Below are 13,609 nucleotides of genomic sequence, written 5' to 3'. Positions count from 1 at the left end.
TGGTCACTCCTAGATACGTTTTCGTCTTCTCATGCACAGACACTGTAACGTGAAAATATCCCAGTTCCTCACTCGCCGTTATCATGTCCTCTGTGCACAGGTATTAAAGGTGAAGTGCTGACCCGGGAGACTAGCCTGCACCACTCCATCTCTGGCTTGTTACGTGACCCTCGAGCGTCTCTCCACTTGTTCAATCTGCTGGCAAATTCACCTCCATGAAGACCTTGGTGTTGCTGTTCCGTTCAGTGTCTCGTCTAGACATCTCTGGGCAGTGGCACAGCTGCTCGCTGTTGGCCACAAGCCAGGAAACCCGGCGAATGGCCACGCAATACAGGTTGGAATTTGGCAAGTTAACCAGATATTGGGCAGTCATGATCCATCTGCTCGCCTTACAAGTGGCGATAAGCCCTAGTTAGAAACCTCCAGATGCGAACAACCGAGAAGGTCGAACCAGTGAAGAATCGCAATCAATCAGCTGAAAGATACTTCGTCGACGGTCCACTCCATGGAAAAGGTACAGAAATAAGATACCGTGTCCGTGAGAACAATGGACATATCCGTAGACATGAAATACACAGAACAAATTTCCAAAAATACAGAAGCTGACCTAGACTAGTTTAGTTACGAATGGATACGACCTCATGGAATGCACTACCGAGGAGTTGGCGATCTTGAGCAAGAGAACAGTCTCTAGAGGAAATAGAATTCTCTGCAGACTGCTACACAGAAACAAACTCGTGCACCGTGCTGTGCGTCCGACGGAACAGTCCCACTCAACGTCCCTGGGAAGCCTGGTGGATGCTGGTCACAAAGCCCTGCTGCGAATCAGAGGCGTCCAGGAACACTTCATACAACATGGAGGGGGATGGTGCCCCGAACCTGATGATCCTGGCAGCAGAGGAACCTTTAACATCCAGAGCCAAACCCTGCCCATGGAAAATAATAGAAAGGCAAATTTACTGCGATCCAACACCAGACTGCGACGACGATGCAAACAGAGCAGAGTTGCAAGATGCAGGGACAGAGATGATGACCAGGAATCCCAAATGAGGCCCAGCAAAATCCAAACGTATGTTTGAATCAATTGACCAGTTCACCAAAAACCTGAATCTGACAAGATGGGAAAGAGCCAGATCCCTGGATAGCTGTTACATGAACTTAATAGGGGCACAATCCAGTCATTCGTCAAGGGAAGTAAACACACAAACACTTTGGAGTGCCTACATTCAAAGTGCCCGCCAGACCGAGTATTTCATACCTTAAATATAACCGAGCCCAGATTAGTGGAGGGCAACCGTGCACGGCTCCCCCCTTGCACACCTTTAGGCAAAGAGAAGACAACAGCACATTGGTGAAAATGTACCTCTTGATCCTCTCGCTAGATTCGTGCTTGTACATGCCTATTGTCAGAATAGTGAGTTCTCGCCAGTCATCTATTCTAGCTCTTGCCTACCTTAAGAAGGTAGTAGGTCTTGCTTAAGCTTCTCTCTCAGAAGCCTACAGCTCAAGGTAAGCCCTTGTTACCGATACACAGTCTCGCACAAGGTCTGCTGCTATTAACCCCTGTGACCACCTGAACAACCCCGAGATGATGTGGTCAGATCACCACTACCCGTGCCAACCTGGTAAAAATGTGGCGATTAATGTAGAAAGGCAGGACCTTAAAAGTGACAAGTCTGATTGTGGGGGTTTTCTTTTTTGCTTTCCCGACTGCAATGCGTACGTCGCCAATGTACATGTGGCAGACGCTTCACGAAGCTGTCGGAATTAGCAGAGAAAATACGAGAGCAACCGTACAGGGCCTGGGAGCAAGGTCTAGTTAGTCCTTGAGGGTCTCTTCTCAGACGAGCCTCACCTGGTCCTGCTCCACGTTGATCGTTGGAATCTCCTCAATGATTTAACACTTTAAGGGACTCCTAGGGTCTTCATCACATTTATAGTTTAGTGAATTGGGCAACTTGGTGTTGAAGACACCTAGAGCTGAAAGCTTGAGTAATTTGTTGGCAGTATTTAAAGTGGCTCAACAGAAACACCGCATAAAGCTTAACAGTAGTTTATTTACTAACTTAGCCACTAATACAAAGGGTGCTTGATTTACTTTAGATTGGCTATGGTTGCATTAGCAAGACTCTTGACATCTGGCTAATGGACTCAGATCCACTCGTGGCAAAACACCTAACTTAACACAGTTGACAACCAATCATTAACACGGCAACCTAACTGCCGGTATGCAAAGGGATCACGAGAGTTCCAACCGGATACTCGGGTAATGATGATATGCAATAAACAGAATGGCACTGTCAATGAGACAGGCAATAACATGCACAATAATATCATCACACAATACTAAATGTGTGGTGTATATGAAGCTCACATTCACAGACCAGTGCAATGCCGTGATACCACACAAATAAACACACCTACACTGTCGGGTTCCTTCACCTATAACCTGTGTCAGGTATGAGTAGGTGAGAACTGTGGTTGATCCCTCAGATCAACACACACACACAATAAAACAATGACAAGATCTTGTAATCGCAGATAGGGTACCTCTCTTACCCACTCGGGCACATTTATGCAAGAACTCGTAGGTGGCCTGACAGCTGGGCGATCGTTCTGACGTGAGACCATTGACAACAGGGTTTCCCACAAACCGTACTTGACACGATGGTACTTGCAGGAGGGCGTGCTGTATGTATAACTGACACACCCCCACACACTCTGGCAGTGAGTAAGGGTGGTGACATCACGTGGTACAGTGAGGGCGGCAACAGGTGCCTTGATGCTACTGAGGTACTAGCTACACGCTCTGGACTGAGTGGCAGCTGGCGGCTGCAGGTTATGTGGTACCATGCAGGTACACTTGTGGTAAAGTCACACACAGGTTACTTAGGCGGCGGCACTGCCTTAGTTCACTCCAGGTCACTCAGACAATCTCCACTTGTCACTAGGGGTTACCTGATACCAGTCTGTTTTGCTCTGGTGATTTGTCACTTAGGCTTCTGAACAATATAGTCACAGTCGTGAAGATCGGTGCACTTTGCACTGCAATGAGCCATTCAAGTCATCTGTGGGAGAATCTTGAGACATACTCCCACATTGATGCCTCACAATGAATCCTTAACAGTCCCTAAACCGTGGATAAATCAGGATGGGCCAGAACATGTCTTTGACCATGTAAAGGCATCCAAGAGTCTGCCTATAAAATCAGGCAAACTTGTGCCTGAGTGAACATGTTGAAGGTAGGTCAAGAAATGAAGCCAACGTCCCCAGTGTCACCGTAGAAGTGTCATTTCTAGAAGTGCCCAGAAATCGTCAAATTTAGTGAAAACCAGAGATTATTTGATCTTTTATGTAACAGACGATAATTGATTTTGCAACTTTTTTTTATAGTTGATCAGAGGTGAACTGGGGGATGGACGCAAAAACTAATTAAAAGTATAACATGTATATTATAATCTTAGACAAAAGTTATGTTCTTTGGCTATAGACACAATTATACTTGTAATAGTAATATTATGAATAGTTCACTTCATACAATATATCATGTAATCACTGATAAAAATATTTAACCTAGACACAAAACGCAACAAAATACCCCTACTTTAGGTGTTCCCCGACCAACTCCCCCACAAACCACTAAAGTGGCGGGCTCATTAATCGTGCTCTGGCTATTCCCACAGTTACCACATGGCAGATACATTCTCTAATAAAACACACTACATACGAAAGTGAAAGTAACCACTTTCAGACACACTGTTATACTAACAGTTAATTCTAATAATATAACTAAACTAATTAACAATCTTTAGTCATTGTCGCCATTTATGTATATAATGGTTCAACAAGCTGGCAACATACACTGGCAGACTCATCTCTATCAAACTCTCACGTCCATGACCCGTTCGCCCAACATAAAAAATCCTGCTCTCTTCTACAATGGCATTCAATATACAATAGTCATACCTCCTAATAAATCACACAATATGCATATCACATTACATGCAAATGTACTCCTACAGTTTGAAATGGGTGAATAAAGTATGTTACTCATTTTGTCTGTGAGATCCTCTGGATCGTAACAGGCCCCAGATGTAATTTACCTAATGCTCATAGGATATTCGATGATTCGATATTCGATGGCATGTTCAATAAACTTCCTGTAGTCATTAAACCATTCAGAAATTTTCCAACTAATTGCCGAGTGTTTTAAAATTAAATATATCGCATGCTTCTGACGTTTGCCAGATACAAATATAAAATTCCGTCCTAACAATTTATTGTATATAATTTTTTGTTATATATAAAAGAAATACACAATGTACAAAACAAGCAACTGCAGAATAAACAAGTCATAAATACATACAGGACAAATATAACAAAGTAAGTAAACACGGATGCAAACTAAACATACCCAACAAAAACCAAGATAGAAAACACATGATACAAGGCACAAAAAGAGAGAACCCTGAAACGGGCACTGGAGTTTATCACAAACAACAGAACGTTATAAATAAATAGCAAAATATATAAATAACATAAAACATAATCACATCCACAAACCCGTTAGCACAGAAATACAGAAAGAGAACACACAAACAAGCCCGGCCCAACAACCCAAACACAGGTGCAAAATAATACATGGCAACAACAGGCCTCTGTTGTTGCCATGTATTACACAACAAAACACAACAACAAAACAGGCCACGCATGGGCAAGAACACCCACATCGCCCACATGCACAGACAAGGACACCCACCTGTGCACGCAGGCACCGGGGAAATATCACGCACAACACAGAAACCAAACACGCCACTCATACTTCTCCGGGTACTCCCGAGCCGGAAACCGTAAGCAATAAGCTTCCCGAACAAGTTGGTCAATTTCAGGAAGCGGACGTCCAGGAGGTGCAATAGGTCGAGGCATCGAATTCGGTACTCCCGAGACAAAACACTACGCCCATGGAACCCAGATGGTAGATGAGCACCAGGGAACAGGATGCACCAGGTCATCACATTCAAAAGCCAAAGTATCCTCAGAGCGGACCACCTCGCCAGACGACACACACAGGTGGACACAGGGCCACACACCAGGAAGCACACCGGACATCAAGGCAGGCTGCACACCGGCCCGCCCACTAGGGCATGCACTCCGGTCGACGCCAGGCACCGCACCGAGGCCCGCGGAGGGTGGCTCCGCAGGGGCCCCAGCGCTCCCACCAACTGGAACAGGAGCAGAGGCCCCCCGCCACACATCCTTCGACAACACCACAACAAGGTCACGATCACCAGGGGCAACCGCCCACTGACGGGAGCCACCAGCAGGAGGCGGTGTCCATCACAGAAGGTACCACAGGAAGCGACACAGCGTCGGCCAGAGTATCATCATCCATCGCATCACGCTCCTCTGCCCACGACCGGCGAGGCGATGCACCCCGAGCCGAGCGACGGCGCTTAAAAAGAGGCCGCTGATCATCGGAACTGTCACCCGCAGAAAGCAGTGCCCCAGAAGAACCATCGGCAGGTGGCCCCAAAGCCGGGGCAGCACGATCATGCAGAACAGCATCTTCAACAACGCAGGGCAAAAAACCACCACTAGGCACGGAGACCGGAATCGGAGAAGGAAGAGAGACAGCAGGCAGAAGGGTAGACTGCAACACACGTGAGGCATCCAGGCAGGGTGACATAACCGGCAGAGGAGAAGAGGTACTTGCTAACGAGGAAACTGCCAGAGTCGATGAGGCAGAGGGTGTGGGTGGAGAGACAAACCACCGCCCCGCCAGCCCCGGGAAGCACATGTCCTTCAGCAGGCGATGCAGGCTCCACCCCTACAGCAACCCCCAAGGCCACCAGTTGCGGATGCACCTCCGCAGTTATTGAACGACGAAGGTCCGAAACAGGCGCTTCTTGGTCTCCCGAGCTCACCGGTGGGGCAGACATATCGGGTCCAGACGGAGCGACAGCTGGAACCGCCGCGGGAACCACACCAGGCACCTGCACAGAACGAGAATCCGCCAGAGAATCCACACGCACAGCTAAGTGGGGAAAGTTATCCTCCAGGAAAACTGAAGGGGCCTCAGCACGAAGAGCATCGCAACCAGCAGCTACGTGGCCCTCAGCACCACACCGGAAACACGTGCGGGTTTGACCTTGATAAAAGGTCCGCTGAGGGAGCCCACGAAACGAGACCCTGGACGGTATAGGGCACGTGAGCCGCATGACAAGCGTGCGTGAACCCAGCCGGACCCCCTTCAGCCGGCCCGCACTCAAAATGTTGAACCGGTGCTTCACAAACGTCTCAAACCGCATAAACAAGGACATGAGGGCCGCCTCGGGGAAGGTCACTGGCACACCGTGAACACTCACAAACGACAAGGGCCCCCAGGGATCCGAGATCTCCACAGCCGAAGCCAGAAGAGGAAGCGTGTGGCCTTCCTAGCGAGCCACAAATTCCTGGTAAACATGTGACGTGGCAAACGACACCGCAGCACGAGTAAGCGATAGCTTCTCGAGGCCCAGGAGCTCGGGTACGTCAACACAGAGGACGTCCAGGAGAACAACTTCTACAACGGGCCAGTCCACAGCAGCAGAGAAGGCCAGCCTCACAGTGTCGATCCTCCAAATACGGCTAGTACCAGCCGCGTCCATACCAGCAGGTGGGGCCCCGACCAGCGACTACTGACAACTGGAGCCCGACGTCTGCAACCCCTTGTGGCGCAGTCAGGAAATCATATTATATATAAATTTACACTTTTTTTTTTTTTTTTTTTTATACCATGTATATGCCACAGAAATTGAGTACCAGTGTGGAGGCATCGATAGTGTTAGGGACATTGTTAATTATGATGTAAACATTTTAAAAATATAAACTTGTTAAAAAGGGTACAAGGCTGGGTGCAATGAGTGTTACCTGATACCAGGCAGTTTACGAGACTAGTTGTGTGTAATTGTTTCGTTGTGTGTAAATGTTTATTGGTCACAAGAGCTTGGGTGAACACAGTGCATCAGGCATGTGTAAAGTGTTTATACTTGCACATTGTTAACAAACATACTTTAAAAAGGCGTACTGTTGTTTCAGGTGTGAGGGACTCCAGGTCTTGTCCACCGTCCATTGCCAGTGTTGGTGAGGCAGCTTCTGACACAGCATGAGAAAACAGGTCTTGTCCTCCGTCCATTCTTGTTTATTTGAAATAAATTGTTTAAGTAATCACATGTGAAAGATGGTTAAATATTAAATATGGCTTTTAGAGTTTATACAAATTGTTTCAATGAGTGACTTGGCAATTTTAAACTGGATTAAATAAGGTGTAGCAACTACATTAGAACTTATTCAGCAGCGTTTTAGACATTCCAGGAAGACCCACACTGCTAATGAATTCTATATGTTCCAGGGGTCCCACGAGATACTAATAACATCTGACATACCAAGTGGTCTCCAGGGAGTAAAAAAAAATGGCGGATGCCACAGTCAGCAGCAGTCTCACCCCGTGCAGCAGCCATAGTCACACACCGCAGCAGCAATAGTCACACACCGTGCAGCAGCAGCAGGAACAATAGTCACACACCGCACAGCAGCAGGAGCAATAGTCACACACCGAGCAGGAGCAATAGTCAAACACCGCGCAACAGCAGCAGCAATAGTTACACTGCACAACAGCAGCAGTCACACACCAGGTCGCAGCAGCACCAGCCACTCCCACCAGGCAGCGGCCTCACCAGTCCCCACTCGCCAGGCAGCGGCAGCACCAGAGAGAATGAGGTCTTTACACCAGTGTAAGAGAATGGACGAAGCAGTAGGACTCTCCTGTTAACCCTTAGACTGTGCAAAATATATATATATATATATATATATATATATATATATATATATATATATATATAGATGATTTGAGAAACAAAACCAGAACTGCTCAATACATTAATAACTGTTTTAGTGTCTAGTGCCTTAATTTAAACGCCCCGTGTGGGATAGGGGCAGCTATAGTGCACCCACAACAGATACTTGACAGACGTCCCCTAGAAAAAAAATCGTGGCAAACATTCCTGGGTGTGAGAGCTTCAGTACTGAGCGAGCCACCAAGGCTGACGCATGCAGCATGAGCTCACAGGACCAAAAAATGTCAAAATATATATGTTCATGCTATTATTTAGCACCCCTCCCTGTTCAGCTCGTTGATGCTGTGAGGTGGGCTTAGTGGGCGGCTGCCGGAGTGTGATGCTCCTTGGGGCAGTCCTCTGTCCTTTTGTAGCCTTGTGCTCCTGCTGCTGTCCTCTCTAATTGTACTAAATAACTTTTCCTTTTCCTTCTGTTTCGTTTTTCTCCCCCCTCTTCTATCTGCTTGTCGATTCCTGCCGACCTTTTGCTTCTTTTGGTTATTCCTTTGGACTTCTTCTATTTTGACGCTCGGGTGCGTGAGGAGGCATACTCTTGCACCCGTAGAACTGTAGTACCTAAAGTCGAGAGCAAGGGGAGCCTTTTATTGTCAATCCTCCTTTCGTCACTGAACCCGATCTCGCCAGACTGACGGTTCTTAAGGTGGCGTTTATGGGGCGTATACTCACGACGCACCCCTAGGGGGCCCCGACATGATCGGCGATAGCTTCTTGTTGAGTGTCCTGCCTCTAATTGTGGCTCCATGGTGGGTATGGAGGCACATTCGTGGATGAAAATGTTTCTTTGTATTAATGTCGTTTAATGTTTCTCTTGTACCCTCTCAGGCTCGGGGTGGGCGACCAAGCCCCTGAGACGGACTATATTGGATGACCAGGCTCTGTAGCCCTCGCTGCGTTGGGTTCGACCTTGCTCCTCCTTTGACCATCCTGACTTCTTCCCCCAGCTCCCCTCCCTCCTCTGTGGTTGGGTCGAGCCTCAAGCCCACAGTAGTGACCACTTCGTCCCCTGGAACGGCTAAGTCTCTCGTTGTGACTACTACGCCTTTTAACCCCTCTCTCTCTCTGGGGGTTCTCAACGCCGTCCGCGCCATGGCCGCACTCGCTCGATTCCTTCCCTTTCTGATACGTATCGGGCCTTATTTGGTCCCGCTTCATGGGCCAAATACTTTGATCTCCTCCTTCTTGATTCCATGCCTCCTGACGATTTCTCCCTCCATCGGCATCTTGTTGATTCCCTGGATGCCTCTGTTACCTTCAACCCCACTCGTTTCGGTACACATGTCGTTGCTGCTCCTTCTCAGGATGCGTCCTCCCACTTGGCTTCTTTATCCTGCCTTGGCGAGACCCCTGTTCGGGTTTCCAAGAATGTTCGGTTGAATGCCAGTGTTGGCACTATTCTCCTTCTGCCCCATGTTGCAACCGGTGTTCGGAATCTGCAGGACTGCCACGATGATATTCGGCATATCCTTGAGACCCAGGGTCATTCTGTCCTCCAGGTAGATACGTTTACTCGTGCCCCTCGTGGTCGTCGCCGTCAGTCCCTTCGGGTTGTGAAGATTACCTTTGATGGTAGGACCCTTCTACCCTCTGTCATTCTTGCTGGTGCCAGGTGCTCTGTCCAGGAGTACATTCCTTCTCCTAGGCTCTGTAACAAGTGCTGGAGATTTGGGCATGGTGCCCTCCGCTGCTCTGGGACTCTCTCTCTCTGTCCTTTGTGTGGGGACGAAAGTCTCTCTAATTCGGAGTGCACTTCTCCCCAGGCTCGCTGCCTCAACTGCGGTGAGGCCCATCCTACCTTCTCCCGTGCGTGTATCCGCTACAAGCTTGAGGCAGCCGTCCTCAACTTGAAGCACTGGGAGCGTTTATCTTTTCCTGAAGCGATGCACCAGGTTTGCCAGCTCCCGCCTTATGCTAACGTCTCTTATGCTTGCGTGTTGCGCTCTTCCTCTCTTCCCACCTTCCTCAGACTCGCAACCATTTCCGGGCCTTGGACCCTGATACGCCCACTGCCCCCTCCTGTTCCTTTGAGTTCTGTCCCGAAGGGTCCCCCTTTTGGTCCTCTGTCTGGGGTTCCCCTTCTTTCTACCTGGTCTGTCATGTCTTCTGCGTCTTCTTCCTCGTCTCCCTCGGATCCACCTCCCCATCCTTCTCCTTTGTCTATTGACTCTACCCGCCGCCTGTCAGTGCGGGCTGATGTCCATCGCTCTCCTACCGGTCGTCGTGTGTGCTCTCGTTCAGCTTCTCCTGCTGAGAAACTGGAATCCATTTCCCAGTACATAGTTGCTGGAACACCTATTTCTTTAAGTCAGAAGTGTAAGCCTGGCTCCTCTCCTTCCTCCTCCTTGGCGGGTAAGAAGGCTTAGCTTTCTTCCTCGGCCCCTACTTCTGACTATTGCACCTTCCCCTCCCATTTCGGTGGTTACACCCTCTGTTCCTGCTATGGAGGTTTCTTTGGCCCCCACTTCCCTCTCGGTTGCTGCCCTTGCTGAGGTGTGCTCCCCTCTTTCTCCTCCCCCTCTTCCTGCTGCTGTCCTTGACTGCTCCTCTCAGTTACCTCCTCCTCATCCTCCTCCTCCGGACCCCTCCCGTCCACCTCTTGTCAGTTCTGCAGCTTCCTTCCCTCCGTTTTTGCTCAGTTTACTCATGCCCCCTAACCCTGACTTTGCTGACCCTGATCCCGACCCTGATCTTCTTTAACGTGCTATGTTACTCTTTCGCCTTTGTTTCTTCCTTGTTCTCTGTTGTTGTCCTTTCTCTTCTCGTCGATGTCTATTTTTCACGGGAACGTTCGGGGTTATTATGCCAATTTCCTTGAACTCCAACTTCTGATTTCGCAGTTTTCGCCACTTTGTGTCTGTCTCCAGGAGCCGATGCTTGGTGCTCGTCCTGGTCGCTTTCGTGGCTGTTCCTTCCCCCCCCCCCCCCCCAGCTGTTGCTGGGGCCCATAATTCTTCTGCTGTCTTGATTCGCTCTGATGTTCCCTTTGTCCCCTTACTTTTTTCTTCGCCTCTCCTTTGTTCTACTGATCGTATCTTTGTGTGGAAATGGTACACCATTTCTTCCATTTATCTCCCCTGAGTGTCCTGCTTTCTCTTCCTGATGTGAAACACCTACTGGACTTTTTGCTGGAGCCTGTGCTCATGCTGGGTGATTTAAATTGTCATTTCCTTTGGGGTGATGTTCTGACGAACACCCGAGGTCGCCTTCTTGAGCCGTTTATCCTCTCTAATTCCCTGTCTCTTCTGAATTCTGGTGAGCCCACGCATTTGTACTCTCGGACTTGCACCCTTTCCTGTCTTGATATTTCTCTTTGCTCGTCTTCTCTTTACTTAGATTTCTCGTGGCAGGTTCTTGATGACCTCCATGGCAGTAACCATTTCCCCATCCTTGTTACATTTTTCTCTTTTCGCCCTCCCCACTCCTTCCCTAGATGGCAGCTTGCTAAAGCGGACTGGAACCTAGTTACCCTCGGTGCTGCTCTCTCTGACCTCTCCCTTCTGCTTCTCCCTCGCTCTCTCCTCCTTTTTCATGACACTGTTTTCGACGCTGCTCTATTCCTCGCTCTTTTTCTTGGGGTCCACGGAAGTGCGTTCCCTGGTGGAATGCAGACTGCTTGGGCTGTCCTCTGTAAGCGTGCAGCCTGGAAGAAACACTGCCGTCAGCAGACGGCCGATTCTTTTCTTTTCTTTTGGAAGGTGAGTGCGGTGGCCCGTAGGGCCATCTGTATGGCTGAACGTGAATGTTGGGCATCTTATGTCTCAACCATTACATCCAAAACTCCTCTGCCGCACATCTGGAAGCGTATCTGCAAGATAGCGGGTAAGTTCATTCCCGATGTTTCACCGGTCCTTCACCTCCGTGGTACTCTTGTGGCGGACCCGTTGCAGGTTGCTACAGAACCTGGTTCCCACTTCTTCTGTTAGTTCTGGTCTTCATCTTCCCCAATCTTTCCTTCTTCGTAAACCTGTCCTTGAATCTCGTCCTTAAGATTTCTGCACTTGTCTTTGACTTCCCTTTAACGATTCCTTCTCTCTCACTCTCTCTCTCTCTCTGAACTTCGTTCTGTCCTGGCCCTCTGCGGTTCTACGGCAGCAGGCTCTGATGGCATTCATTATGAGATACTTCGCCATCTCCCTCCGTGCACGTCTCAGTATTTACTGACTGTATAGTCGGATCTGAGAGTCGTCGTCAGTCCCTGAGGACTGGTTCGATGCCGTTATCCTCCCTGTTCGCAAACCAGGGTCTCTGGGTCATCCCCTAAGAACTTTCGCCCTATTGCCCTGTTACGAATCTTACAAGGATTCTAACATTACTCTTGATGCTTATATTACTTTATTGTCTTGTTGTATAATTAGTATAGTATCCAGTTGTATGATTATAGACTATTGTATGTTATACATTGTAGCATGCTGTAGTGTGCCTGAGTTACATTATATTGTTTGAGGCTTTTGCAAGTTAATTCCTGTTGGAGGGAGTGTTGGTTTCTCCGTGTGGGGGGATGACCATATTTGGATGTGGGCAGTGTGGGAACTTGTTGTCAAGCGAGTGTTTATAGTTCAACCTTGATTAATTCTTATTATTTTTTGCCAGTAAATTATATTGAGTAATGTAATAATATTATATACTCTTAATATTAATAATGATTTGAATATTAGTGCTACATTATGTTAGTAGAATTTTCACAATAGTTATGTGGATGCTTAGTTGACGTTTGTGGTAGGACCCCTGCCCTGGGAACAGACTTTGTCAGAGGCGTGGCAGCGTTGATCGAGAGGAGACATGTTTTTAAGTTAAGTCAGTGGTTGTTATTATTTTAGCTAAATACTCGGTTAATTCTCTGGGTAGATGACTGTGTAATTCTCCCATTTATTAATTCATGTGCTGGTGATTATGGTCATTGCTCAATAAGGATTTTTATTTATATTATTGCATGCTATAGAATATATCTGGCTGATATATTTTTACCATTTAATTGTTATTTTTGTCACTCTTAGCGTAGTATATTGTTTTCCCCGTTTATGCAGTGTTTTAATTATACCCTCCCCCTCCCCTTCCGGCCCGTTGGCGTCGTGAGGGGGCTTGGTGGACGGCTGCCGGAGTGTGATGCTTCGTTGGGCAGTCCTCTGTCTTTTTCTGGCCTTGCACTCCTGCTGCTGTCTTCTCCAATTGTGCCGGATCGCTTTTCCTTTTCCTTATGTTTCGTTTTTCTCCCCCCCCCCCCTCTTCTCCTATCTGCTTGTCGTTTCCTGCCGACCTTTTGCTTGTTTTGGATCATTTCTTTGGACTTCTTCTATTTTGACGCCCGGGTGCTTGAGGAGGCATACTCTTGCACCCGTAGAACTGTAGTACCCGACGTCTCGAGCGAGGGGAACCTTTTATTGTCAATCCCCCCTTTCGTCGCTGAACCCGATCTCGACGGACTGACGGTTCTTAAGGTGGCGTTTGTGGGGCGTATACTCACGACGCACCCCTAGGGGGCCCCGGCATGATCGGCGATAGCTTCCTGTTGGGTGTCCTGCCTCTAATTGTGGCTCCATGGTGGGTATGGGGGCACATTCGTGGATGAATTTGTCACTTTTCATCTCTGTCGTTGAATGTTTCCGTTGTACCCTCTCAGGCTCGTGGGGTGGGCGACCAAGCCCCCGAGTCGGCCTGTATTGGAAGACCAGGCTCTGTAGCTCCCGCTGCGTTGGGCCCCGACCTTGCTCCTCCTTTGA

At 48.4% G+C, this 13,609-nt stretch overlaps 1 long non-coding RNA gene across 1 annotated transcript in view; it reads left to right on the top strand.

Annotated features, from left to right (window-relative positions):
* The window catches only part of LOC138365219 (uncharacterized), a 233,479-nt gene extending 220,610 nt beyond the window's left edge, over positions 1–12,869 (top strand). Inside the window, exons 2-3 of the long non-coding RNA XR_011228778.1 lie at positions 7,078–7,156; positions 7,391–12,869. This is a non-coding gene — a long non-coding RNA (uncharacterized lncRNA). The remainder of the gene's footprint in view (positions 1–7,077; positions 7,157–7,390) is intronic.
* The last annotated feature ends 740 nt before the right edge of the window (positions 12,870–13,609 follow it).

This window comes from Procambarus clarkii, chromosome 16 (assembly GCF_040958095.1).
Source record: "Procambarus clarkii isolate CNS0578487 chromosome 16, FALCON_Pclarkii_2.0, whole genome shotgun sequence".
Lineage (NCBI taxonomy): Eukaryota > Metazoa > Arthropoda > Malacostraca > Decapoda > Cambaridae > Procambarus > Procambarus clarkii.
The sequence above is the reverse complement of the archived record's forward strand: the minus strand, read 5'-3'. Positions and strand labels throughout refer to the sequence as shown.